The sequence below is a fragment of the Phyllostomus hastatus genome, unplaced genomic scaffold (assembly GCF_019186645.2).
Source record: "Phyllostomus hastatus isolate PE091 unplaced genomic scaffold, TTU_PhHast_1.1 phas_contig_86, whole genome shotgun sequence".
NCBI lineage: Eukaryota > Metazoa > Chordata > Mammalia > Chiroptera > Phyllostomidae > Phyllostomus > Phyllostomus hastatus.
The window spans coordinates 13049260-13062417 of record NW_025333977.1 but is presented as its reverse complement, the minus strand read 5'-3'; the positions used below and the strand labels follow the sequence as shown (position 1 = coordinate 13062417).

At 35.1% G+C, this 13158-nt stretch overlaps 1 protein-coding gene and 1 pseudogene across 1 annotated transcript in view; one reads left to right on the top strand and one right to left on the bottom strand.

Annotated features, from left to right (window-relative positions):
• The window catches only part of RSRC1 (arginine and serine rich coiled-coil 1), a 332002-nt gene that overhangs the window by 272745 nt on the left and 46099 nt on the right, over window positions 1–13158 (bottom strand). The gene's annotated exons all lie outside the window — the stretch shown is intronic.
• Window positions 2554–3024, top strand: LOC123826880 (annotated as a pseudogene).

Below are 13158 nucleotides of genomic sequence, written 5' to 3'. Positions count from 1 at the left end.
GAAGTCACATTCATTCAGATTGGTAGGAGGGGTGGAGATGCGGAGACATGGAAAAGGTGGTCCCATATCCACATGTGGTGGATAAAAATTGGGAGAGAGACCTCAGGAGCAAGGGATCCCAGCCCCCACCAGACCATCCAGCTCAGGGTTCCAATGCGAGGAAGATAAGTTCCCTGTAACAGGTGGCTATAAAAACCAGTAGAGTTGGGGCTACAGAACAAACTGCAGGATTCTCAGGAGTCTCCTCTTAAAGGGCCCACAATGGACTTACGTTATGTGCAGACTCACTCCCTCTGGGCTTCAACACCAGGGAAGCAGCTGAAAAAGGCACCAGTGGCTTAAGGGGAGAAACTAAAATGGCATCAGAGCAAGTGCCTGGGGACAGTTTTCTTCCTGACAAAACTCCAGAGGCCAGGCAGTGGCATTGTCCCCTTTCTGAGCCCTCCCCCACAGAGAGTGACAGAGCAGCGACACCATACTAGAGACTCCAACAACCTGGTTCACACAGGGTGTCCTGCCCTGGTGATTACTTAAGGCTCCGCTGCATCCATCTTACCGGTTTGCTTTTCTACAATAGGCCATGCTACTGAGACACTGAGACAGGGAGTCAAAGCAGCTCTACCTAAAACATAGAAACCAACACAGGGAGGGTGCCAAAATGAGGAGACAAAGAAATATGGCCCAATGAAAAAATAAAACAAAACTCCAGAAAAAAGAACTAAACAAAATGAAGATAAGCAATCTATCTGATTCAGAATTCAAAACATTGGTTATTTAGGATGCTCAGGGAACTCATTAGGAACTTCAACATCATAAAAAGGCCCAGGAGGAAATGAAGTTTACACAAAGTGAAATAAAGAAAAATTTACAGGGAACCAACAGTGGAGTGGATGAAGTCAAGAATCAGATCAATGATTTGGAACATAAGGAAGAAAAAAACATTCAATCAGAAAGAACAGCAAGAAGAAGAAAGAATAAAAAACAAAAAAGAACCCAAGTATAGGCTAAGGAGCCTGTGAGACAACTTCAGTATACCAATCTATGAATCATAGGGGTGCTGGAAGGAGAAGAGGAGAGCAAGAAATTGATAAACTATTTGAAATAACAATCAAAGAAAACTTCCCTAATTTGGTGATGGAAATAGACATACAAGTCCAGGAAGCAAAGAGAGTTCCAAATAAGATGGATGCAAAGAGGACCTCACCAAGACACATTATGATTAAAACGTCAAAGATTAAAGATAAAGAGAGAATCTAAAAGCAGTAAAAGAAAAACAGACAGTTACCTACAAAGGAGCTCCTATAACACTGTCAGCTGATTTTTCAAAAGGACCTTTGCAGACTAGAAGGGACAGGCAAGAATTATTTAAAGTGATGAAAAACAAGGACCTACAACCTAGATTACTCTATCCAGGAAAGTTTTCATTTAAAATTGAAGAGCAGGTAAAATGCTTTCCAGACAAGGTATAATTAAAGGAGTTCATCACCACCAAGCCATTATTGTATGAAATGTTAAAGGGACTTATTTAATAAAAAGAAGATCAAAAGCATGAATGCTAATATGGCAATAAATTCACAACTATCAACAGTTGAATCTAAAAAATAAACTAAGCAAACAAGTAGAACAGAAGAAGAATCATAGATATGGAATCATTTGGAGGGTTATCAGTTAAGAGGGAGAAAGGGAAGAATGGGAGAAAAGGTTCAGGAATTAAAAAGTACAAATTGGTAGGTACAGGGGGATGTTAAGAACAGTACAGGAAATGGAGCAGCCAAAGAACTTCTTGTCTGACGCATGGACAAGAACTAAGAGGGGAGGGTACTGCTGCAGGCAATGGGGGACACCGGGTAGAGGGAGCAAACAGGGAAAAATTGGGACAACTGTAATAGCATAATCAATAAAATGTCTTTAAAGAAATAAATGAACAAACTCCTAACACAAAAATAGAAAATCTGATATCAATCTCTCCTTATTAATATGGAGATAAAATCCCAAAGTCTCAGTATACACTTTTCTAGAAATAGGCAACATGATTCTAAGAATTATATGGCTATACAATTGGTCAAAACTATCCAAAAACACTCTTATAGAAAAAAAAACTAGGTAGAAGAACGTATTTGATGTCAAGAGCTGATATAATTAAGACAGTGCAGTGCTAGTGTAAGGATAAACAGATCAATGGGGCAATATAGAGAATTCATAAAATCCATGCATACATAAGCACTTGATTAGGACAACAGTCCTAAAAAGCAGTGAAAAAGGGAAAAGTCTTTTCAATAAGTAATACTGAGTCCATTGGATGACCCTTAAACATAATCAAAAAACTTCACACCACACATTTCAGAATTAAATGTTAAAGGTAAAACATTAAAATTATTAAGAGATTTTCTTCATAGTGTTGGGGTAGACAACAATTTCTTTTAAAAGACAACATAATGAAATATGGAATAACACATACATACATACATTCATACATACATAAATAGTACTAACCACAAAGGAAAGGCTATGTTTAAATGAGGAAGCCCTGAACATCAAAAGACACCATTATACTCTTTTGTGGCCACTGCAGAGGTGCCAATGGTCAAAATGAAGTTCAATGCCTTTGTGACTTCTGACCAGAGCAAGAACTGTAAAACGCATTTCAATGCACCTTCCCAATTTTGCAAGAAGGCTATGTCTTCTCTTTCTGAAGAGCTGAGACAGAAGTACAATGTTCGATCCATGCCCATCTGAAAGGATGATGAAGTTCAGGTTGGGCGAGGATATTACAAAGGGCAGCAATCTGGCAAAGTAGTCTAGGTTTACAGGAAGAAATATGTCACCTACTTTGAACAACTGCAATGGGAAAAAGCTAATGGTACAGCTGTTCATGTGGGCACTCACCCCAGCAGGCAGTCATCACTAGACTAAAGCTGGACAAAGACCGCATAATGATCCTTAAATGTAAAAAGCCAAATTTGCCAAGTAGGAAATGAAAAGGGCAAATACAAAGAAGAAACAATTGAGAAGATGCAGGTATAAAGTCATCTTATATACAACTTTCATTAAAAACTTGAAATGAAAAAGACACCATTATAAGATTATAAAGACAAAGCACAGAGTGGAAGAAGATACTTGAAAGACATATTTGAAAAAGGCTAATAAGTAGAATACATTTTTTAAAAAATTTTAAAACTGCTGGAAACTGACCTAATACAAAAATTAGACAAGAGATCTAAACAGGCACTTCATAAAAGAGAATATAAATGCATGAAAATGTGCTCAACTTTATTAGTCAAACGGGAATAAAATTAAAACACAATGAGATACTACTACATAACTACCAGAACTGTTAAGTTAAAATAACTGATTATATCAAATGCTGGTAGGGATATGGGGCACAGGGAACACTCTCATACATGCCTAGTAGGATTTTAAATGAGTACAGAGCTCATTTGGAAAAAGGTTGGGGATTAAGATGAACATACACTTATTCTATGACCCAGCAATTTCATTCCTGGGGGATGCACACAGGCAAAAAAGACAGTGTGGAAAAATGTTTTTAGTACAATTCTTTGTAATACCAAAAATGGAAACAACTCAGCTGCCCATCATGAGTATTAAGGAAGATAAATAAATTGTGGTATATTATGAAATAATATACAATAATGTTACATAAAACAACATAAATGAACCTCATAATCGATGTTGAGCAAAAAGAAGGCACACATAAGAGATTATACATTATATAACACCATTTATACAAAGTTCAAGCACAAGCAAAACTAATCTATGGATTTAGAAATCAATACAGTAACTATCTTTGACTATCATCTGCGTATCTAAAGAATTAAGAGAGAGTGATTGTGAGAAAGTACAAGCAAATATTCAAGGATATTCATTATCTGTTATGAATAAAAAACTTTAAGTAAACATGTAAGTTGCATGTATCTTAATGGTTTGAGACTCATCTTTCTGGAATATTTTCCTACATACTAGACTCAGTTTAATTTTGAAAGCTCAACTAACCAAAAATTAAATCAACCCTTCCTTAAGCACCTATCAAAATGCCAAGGATTAAGATTAGTCTTGAAATGGCTACAATGCCAATTCTGAGAAAAAACATACTATCTCATGGAGTTTCAGTAACTTTAATGAGACATTTTACATATTCTAAGGTTTGCCCATATCATGTGTACAATTCAATGACTTTTCAGTAAATTTACCAAGTTGTGCAATCACAACCATAAATCAGTTTTAGAATGTTTTTATCACCCCAAAATATCCCTCAGACTCATTTATTATTAATCTCTCCCCAATCTTAGGCAATTACGTCTTTAAAGACAATTCTGTCTTTATAGATTTGCCTTTGGCAGACATTTCATATAAATGGAATCATATATATGTGACCTATTGTATCTGGTTTCTTTCACTTAGCATAATGCTTCTGAGGTTCATCCAAGTCACAGCATATATCAGTAGCTTGCACCTTTGTACTGCTGAATATTCCACTGCACAGCACGGATGCACATTTTTATCCATTCATCAGTTGGTGAGCACTTGGGTTGTTTCCACCTTTAGACTACTATAGATAATGTGCTGCCAAAAACATTAGTGTCCATGTCTTTGTGCGGATAAATGTTTTCATTTCTCTTAGGATGATCCCTGAAAGTTGGATTTGCTGAATCATACAGTAAATTTATGTTTAACTTTCTTGGTTAACTCTTTTTTTTCTTTTTGTGAAGGTGTATTTTAATTAAATGGAATAAAATTGCATTACTTCCCTCACTCAATGATTCTTTGTGGAAATTCCACCAGAGCTTCTAGTACAGCTCTAAATAATTCTTTTTAATGACTTTATATGCTACATTGTGTGGCTATGTCATCAGTTACCAATCTTCCCCTTGGCAACAGACATCCACTTTCAGGTTGGTTTGTTACTTGTCCACATGTCTTTTTTTTTTTAATGTTTGGTATGGGTGTTTTTATTTATATCAACCAAATCCCCATGAGTGAGTATATAGAGTATCTATACATTTGAAATTTTAATAAATATCGCCACATTACTTTCTAAAAAGGCTGTAACATACAGAATAAGAAACATAAATAGCAGGTACAAAATAAGACAGGGGGAGGTTAAGAATAGTACAGGAAATGGAGAAGCCAAGGAACTTATATGTATGACCCACAGACATGAACTAAGGTACGGGGAAATGCTGGTGGAAGGTGGGGTGCAGGATGGAGGAGAATGAAGGGGAGAAAAAAATGGGACAACTGTAATAGCATAATCAAGAAAATATATTTAAAAAATTAAAAGGCTGTAACCATTCTTATTTTCATCAGTGATGTAAATACTCCTTTGCCACATCTTTCCTCTACAAATGTTTTTTAAAAGCAATGTTTTGCCAGTATGATAGATATAAATTAATTATCCACTAACCATTTGTGGGGGGATAGGCCCCTCAGAATAGTGTTTGTATTTTGTTTTTCTTTTTGTATGTTCCTTCTTTTTTACTGTTGTTCAATTACAGTTGTCCCAGTTTTTTCCCTGTTGCTCTCCCCTACCCTGCTCACCCCTGCTGCCTCAAGTATATATACGCACACATACATGCACAAATAATGTACATATATTTACATATAAATAATATAAATAGCAAGCAAGCATGGTAGTCAGGAAAGCTTTATGGAGCATATAAAATTTGAAGTTAACCTTGAGATGTCAGTTAGATTTGAAAACCAATAATTAATAACTGTGCCTCTTAAAAAAGATTTTATTTATTTATTTTTAAAGAGAGGGGAAAGGAGAGAAAAAGAGAGAAAGAAACATCAATGTGTGGTTGCCTCTCGTGTGCCCCCTACTGGGGACCTGGCCCACAACCCAGGCATGTGCCTGACCAGGAACCAAAGCAGTGACCCTTTGTTTTGCAGGTTGGCACACAATCCACTGAGCCACCCCAGGCAGGGCAATAACTGTGCTTTTATTAAAAATAAGTATCATGCTCTGGCCGGGGTGGCTCAGTTGGTTGGGTGTCATCCTGTAGACCAAAAGGTCATGGGTTCAACTCCCAGTCAGGGCACATGCCTGGGTTGCAGTTTCGGTTCCTAATCAAGGAGCATACAAGAGGCATGTTTCTCTCCTCCTCTTCCTCCCTCCCTTTCCCTCACTCTATAATCAATAAAAGAAAAAATTTTTTTAAATAAATACCATTTCAAAATAACATTTAATGTGAAGCATGTACCTATTTTGGTAAAGCATCAGATTTTGCACAGCTAAAAAATTTTGAAGGACTGAGTTATAACTAAATGATTCATGTTATCCAGTCCCATCAATCATATATATTTCAATGTTAAGCTCAAAGCATTGAAATAATTAATAATAAATTTCAAATAAAGACTACTAATTATTTCTAACATTAAAAAATAATTAAACACCTAAAGGATTCTCTGAATTAAAATGTGAATAAAGACACACTAACTTTTTAAATCTATAGTGGTCAACTTAATCAACCATCAGGCTAATTCTCAATAAGTCTAGAGGAGAGATATACTGCTAACATTTCTTTTCCTTTAATGTCTTAACTCAGTACAACATGGAAAGGTGGTTTTTGAAAAAAATTATCTTCATTATTGCAAACAAAAAAACACTTTTCCTCATTTCTTATTTTTCTCAGTTAAGCACAATAGGAAATACATTAATATTTAAGTGTCAAAGTACAGTACTCATGTATCAAAAACAAGTACTTCACTCAACAGTAAAATGATGACAGTTAAAACAATTCTGCCTCATGAGTTTCACCAATTTCACTAAGATATGCCTAAGCCTGGTTTTCTTTGAGTTTATCCTGTTGGGAGTCACTGAGCTTCTTAATTTTAAAAGTGTGTGTCTTTTACCAAATTTTGGAAAATTTTAGCTATTACTTACTTCTTGAATATGTTTTCTACCAGATTCTCTCTTCCTTTTTCTGAGACTATAATTACATGCATATTAGAAATTTTGTTATTTCTTCCATATATTCTTGAGTTTTCATTCATTTTTAATACTCATTTCTCATCATTCTACAGACTGAATTATATCTGTTTATATTAAAGTTTAATGACTCTTTTCTTTGTCATTTCCATTGTAACATTGAGTCTTTTCAATAAGTTTTTTTTTTATTTAAGATACTGTATTTTTTGGTTCTAAAATTTCCACTTGGTTTTCTTTTATAGTTTCTATTTCTCTGTTTAGAAGTTCTAGGTTTCTATTAATTTCAAAAGGGTTTACCTTTATCTCATATACATAGTTATAATAACTGTTTTAAAGTATTCATCTGACTTTAATTCCAATATCTGGTTCATTTTGAACTTGGCATCTGCTGGTTTTCTAGTCCCTTAAACACTGGTCACATTTTTCTGATACTCTATATGCTGAGTCCTTCTGGCTTGTAACCTGGACATTCTGGATATTACGCTGCAAGACTCTGGGTCCTGTTAAAATCCTCTGTAGAATGTTGATTTTGTTGTTTGTTTTAGCAGGCAACTAACCTGGTTAGGTTTAGATCAAAAGTTCTGCCTCCCTTTGTGTGGGTTATGGTTCCAGTGTCAGTTTGGTTTTCAGAGTTCTTGTAATATTGCTTTGAGCCTGTGTGGCTCAGAGGTGAGTCCAGGCTACGCGCCAGTAAAACGTAAGAATAAGATTATCTTTCTCCAGTTCTCCCCTGACTGAGACTGTCTCTACTCTCCAGCTCCCAGGAGCTCCTTTATCTCCTCCTCTGGCAGGAAAGGTGGGTTTTTCTTGGAGTTTTAGCTGACTGTGTTGCCATCATGTAGTTCTACAGAAACAGAATGTTTCTTGAGGTAAACAAAGTACTGAGAGAAAAAAGGAAATATAAGATTCCACAGTCCACATCTGGGCTGTTCTCAGGATAGAAGAGGAGAACCTTTGTCTCCTTCTAGCCAGAAATAGGAGGTTTCTCTACGAGTTTTTGCTGCCCCTGCCCACCGTGCAATTCTGCCAAGGAGACTTCCCCAGATCAAACACGAGACAATAAAGAGGATATAAAAATGAGCATCGCAGCATACGAGTCACTCTTCACGTTTTGACTATCCTCCCCAATTTACTTGCTATTATTTCCAACCTGTGACGTAGCTTCTCTTAGCATTTTGTCCAGAAGATTTAGTTGTAATCAGTAGGAAAAATAAGCTCAAGTGTACTTTTATCTTATGAAGCTTGGTAAACTACTGTTCAAGCATCCTGTAAGTCCAAAGGACTTTACATGTATAATTTCTTTTTTACACCCTCATACACTGTGACATATATATATATATATATACACACACACACACATAATAAAGTAAGGTAAAATTATTAAAATGAGAATAAGAACAAAGGAAAATAAAAATAAGACAGAATCAGGAAAGAGGTTAATGTGCAAAATAGATGATAAGGCCCTTACATTTTCTAGAATTAAACCAAAAATTTGGCTTTGAGCTAACAGCTAACTCAAAAGAAAAAAAGGACATAACGTTCACAGAATAAAAACAAACCAAGTTATCAAATCAAATACAACTACCCCTGACCCTCAGATCATTCTTAAAATAAACCCTCTAATGAATTTCACAGGGCAATTTGCAATAACTTCACTAAATATAAGCCATATGCCAAAAGACAATCAGTAAAATCAATTCTAGAGAAGGTAAATATGATGTCTAGATATAAGACTTAGGCTTAAATAAGGGATAGATTTTAAACTAAACATGATTTAGATACACTATATATCCTTCAAGCATTGCTTCATGATGTTATTCTTCTTGGCAAAGCTTTCAAAAGGTTCTGCATAGCAGTGAGTTTGAGATTAGACCCCCTGACAAGTACCTGGTGGGCAACTATTGTACGTGGCTACTGTAGGTACAAAGACCTGTATTGTGACAGTCAAGCCAGACAGAAATACAAGTAGCAATCTTTTATGAAGAAGGAGGATACTAATAAAAAAGACTTGAGTCTGAGCAAAAGGAGTAACTCCTAACCCCGCCCCCCCCCACCATTTATTAGGGAAACCAATAGAAGCCTGGGGCTAGAGAAAATTTTTCTTTCAGAATGTAATTCTGAATCTTCTCAAACATAAAAAGAGGCAATCAAAACAGAAAAATATGGTAGCGATACTTTTACCCCAGGAGAAATGTAAAGAAAATGTATTCAAATGCTCATGTAAGTTATACAAGAAATCCAGTAAAGGACCCTAAAATATTCTTAGTATGTCCTCCAACATACCACTAGTAAACATACAACTAATCAGAGTTACAAGTTGTACAGCCAAAACATTAAATGTGGTAATCATCTCATCACAAATCCTAAGGCACTGTACCAAAAAATGAAAATCAAATTTGTAAATACTGCAATTTAAATGACTAATAATCAATTAATAAAATAAACTCTTCTGTCTGTCCATTTTAATATAATAAAATTTATGAAAAAAAACTTTGCCAAAGTTTTAAAAAGTCAATAAATAAAAAGAGTAATGAAAATCGATGAGCTGTTTTGGGTTTTTTTTTAAGATTTTATTTATTTATCTTTAAAGGGGAAGAGAAGGAGAGAAGGAGAGAAACATCAATGTATGGTTGCCTCTCATGGGCCCCCTGCTGGGAACTGGCCTGCAACCCAGGCATGCGCCCTGACTGGGAATCGAATTGAGACCCTTTGATTCGCAGGCCCATGCTCAATCCACTGAGCTACACCATCCAGAGCTCAATGAGCTGTTTTAATATGAATACCAAATTTCCTGGAAAAATCCAGGAACTCTTGTTCTCCTGTAGGTACACTTCAGTGTTATATCATCTAATTTCTGTTGCACAATAAACCACTCAAACTTAGAAGCTTAAAACAACATTTATTATTTGTTATTGTTCATAATTCTCTAGATCAGCTAGAAATTATCTGATCTCAGATGGCAACTAATCTGAGTGGTCAGTCGCATCAATTCAGTCACCTGATGGCTAGGGCGTGAGTGGAATGGTCTAATATAATAGTCAACAAACTTTTTCTGAATTGGCTTACAGGCCATGAGGTCTCTGCAGCAACGACTAAACTCTGCCGCTGTAGCACGAAAGGAGTGACAGACAACACATGAGCAAGTAACCGTAACTTTGGCTATGTTCCAATAAAACTGCATTGACAGAAACAGGCAGCAAGCCCAGTAAACTCTAGTTTGCTCATTCCTGGCCTGGGATGGCCCCACTAGTGTCTGACAGCAGGTGGGTTGGCAGGTTCACTGAACTCACTCAGGACGTTTCACCTCTGCTCCAGTAGCTTCTCGCCTTCCAGTATGCTCCAGGAGTTCGTGACACAGCAGCACTACACCAGCAAGCAAAGGTGAGCCCCGGTGTGCATTGCTGCCTTGATTGTGTGTATGTTATTGAAGAAATGAAAAGGATCCAGGAATCCTACAGTAATATTTTCTCTCATAATGTTGTAATTAGCAAATATTAATACATCTGTAGAGAAAAATTATAGAGCTGCATGTTACAGTGTACCTCAACATGCTAATTTAAAGCCAACAATGTAACACCGATATATTGCCCTATATTTCTAGACGTTGTTGAAAACTTCCATAAAGACATTTTTCACAAACTTATTAAAAGTAAAAAAGACTTACCTGAAGTGAAACATTAACATTTTGCCCACTTATATTTATCAGTAAGACTCTCACAACCCCAACTCCCTAAAATAACCACCTAAAATTAGGTTTTGAAAATATAGTACCATACAAATAAAACAGACCTCTATTCAAGATCTGAAATTTCAACTTTAATTTATGACATTAAATGATTAAAACAATTGTGACAAGTTGATCAATATATAAAATGTGAATTTCTAATTACATAAAAAGGAAATTCTATCCCAACCTTTACCTCATTCTTCTTTTATCTTATGCTTTAAAAACAGACTAGCATTTCCTAATAACCAAGACAAAACAAGTCCTATTAAGATACAGTCTAAGTTTGTAGAATTTCATATACTTAGAAATAAACAATCCATTTATTGGCTTTATGTTTCCTCTTTCCCTTAAATATTTATGTTAAACTTATATGTTAAAAATACTCAAAAAGGATTGTCAAAAACTAAAAAGTTCATAATTTTAGCGGGGACAGAGTGATTGACTTGAGGGATTAAGCAGTTCAATCCATTTGTTTCTAAATTCTGAAACAATAGCCTAAAATCCATAGTAATTAAGTCAGTTACTAAGAAATATGCACTTTCTGATTGACATTTAAATACCCAAATTCTTGAATAAGGAAATTGTTAAGAGGACTACGTACATAAATCTAGTTTCAATAAAGTTGGCAATACCTTAAAATATTCTGCATAAATAATTTGAACTTTAAGCATCAGCATTAAAGAAATGATTAGAACCATATTTTTCATAACAAAGAGGTATAATCGATCTTTATTTTATTAGCCTACAATTTGCTTCACCACTGTTTTCTTAAACCATTCTAATGGCATATATACCTTGACAACACCCCACAGATGGTTATGATTATGTGTAACAAGACAACAAGCTCATTGAAAACCATTACAGATGCTTAGCTAATGGGATGTCACATTAAATCTGATATAAGATTAAAAACTTTCTATCAATTATATTACAAGCAAAGCTATATCATTTGAAATTAACATTCAAACATTTGTAAATTCATTCCATAAAAACACTAGATTAGTAATATGCTTATTTAAAAGTGAGCTTTAAAAACAAATGTAGACATTACACAGCTTATCCCCATCATGCGACTTGCTTGCATTATATGCCCTTTTGGGGGGGTGGGGGTATATATAGATATATTTTTTCCTTTCAACATCTTAGATATAGATGCTTCTAACTACAAAACTCTGGTAAATGTCAGAATTCGATTTGACTACTTCTTACTTCCTTTCTTAATGCTTAATGACTAATTCCTTAGAGATGTCCTTAAAAGCCCTAAAATGTTGTCCTTCAGTAGAAACTTTCACCAGCAATCAATCAGGAGCAAATTAGATGATTGTGTTGAAATGTACTACACTGTTTAAGCTAACAAATGAATGAAGAAAGGTAGTATATGGGAACATATGCCACTACACTGAAGTTGCTAAAAGGGTTTGTTGGAAGAATATTTGGTTTCCAGTGGAGCAAATATGGAATAAGAAGGGACAGTGATAAAAGAATACCAAGTCATATGGATATCCAAATATAGTGACAGACACAATTATTTTACTAATTGCTAATGAATACAGTCAAGTGGCTTCAAAAAGCAAAACTTTGCTTGGACTACTTCAGGTTTTGACCTCTGCATGAGCAAATGCATTTAAACTGAAGCCCACCAAAATTGATTAACGGCGCCAGCCAAGGCCAGCATGTTAGTTGAAGCTTTTTCCATCTATCACATGGCCCCAAGGATAGTTAAATGAACCTTAAAATGGCTACAAACAGCTCAATGTCTACACAGAGTCCTGCCAATTAGAAATAATTAGGCAGTCATTTTGGTGGTAAGTCTTTTTAAGTGCATACATAACGATGCAATGATGCTTATTAACGATCTCATATGAGCTACGCTCAAACAGCCTGAAATAATTATGCAACTATCACAAAGCCTTGCTCATCTCTGTACTTCACCTTAATGCATTTAAAAATCCACTTCATTACCTCCAGTAATTAATCCTCCATTAATTGCAGGAAAAGCTCAGTTTACCAAGCTTCATTTCTAATTATCTTATAAATAGTTATGGTTCTAATTAATGTGTTCATTAAGATGAATATCTTTCTCAAAGCCATGCTCAGAGCAAAGGTTCCACGTATTCTCTCAAAAGCCTAACTAGCCATAAGGTGAGACCATTTTGGTTGCATTTGCTTTTATTTTAGTATACTCAACCTCCTAATTGGCATTTAAAATCTAATTTAGAGAACTTCAAGAAGGCTATATAGGAAGAAATAGGGGCAAAAAGATATTTTCAAACTCTTTTCCAATCAATAACCTTAATATCTTAATAGGAAAACTTTAGTGCATCATTTTTGACAAAAATTGACTAATATACTTAAGTACTATATCCAAGTGAATTTAAATTCCATACAAACATAGCTTTTGCCCCTTCTCTTCAATTAGAAAATAAGACAGGAAAGATAAAATATGCTATTAAACAAATGCATTTAAATTTATATTAGATTA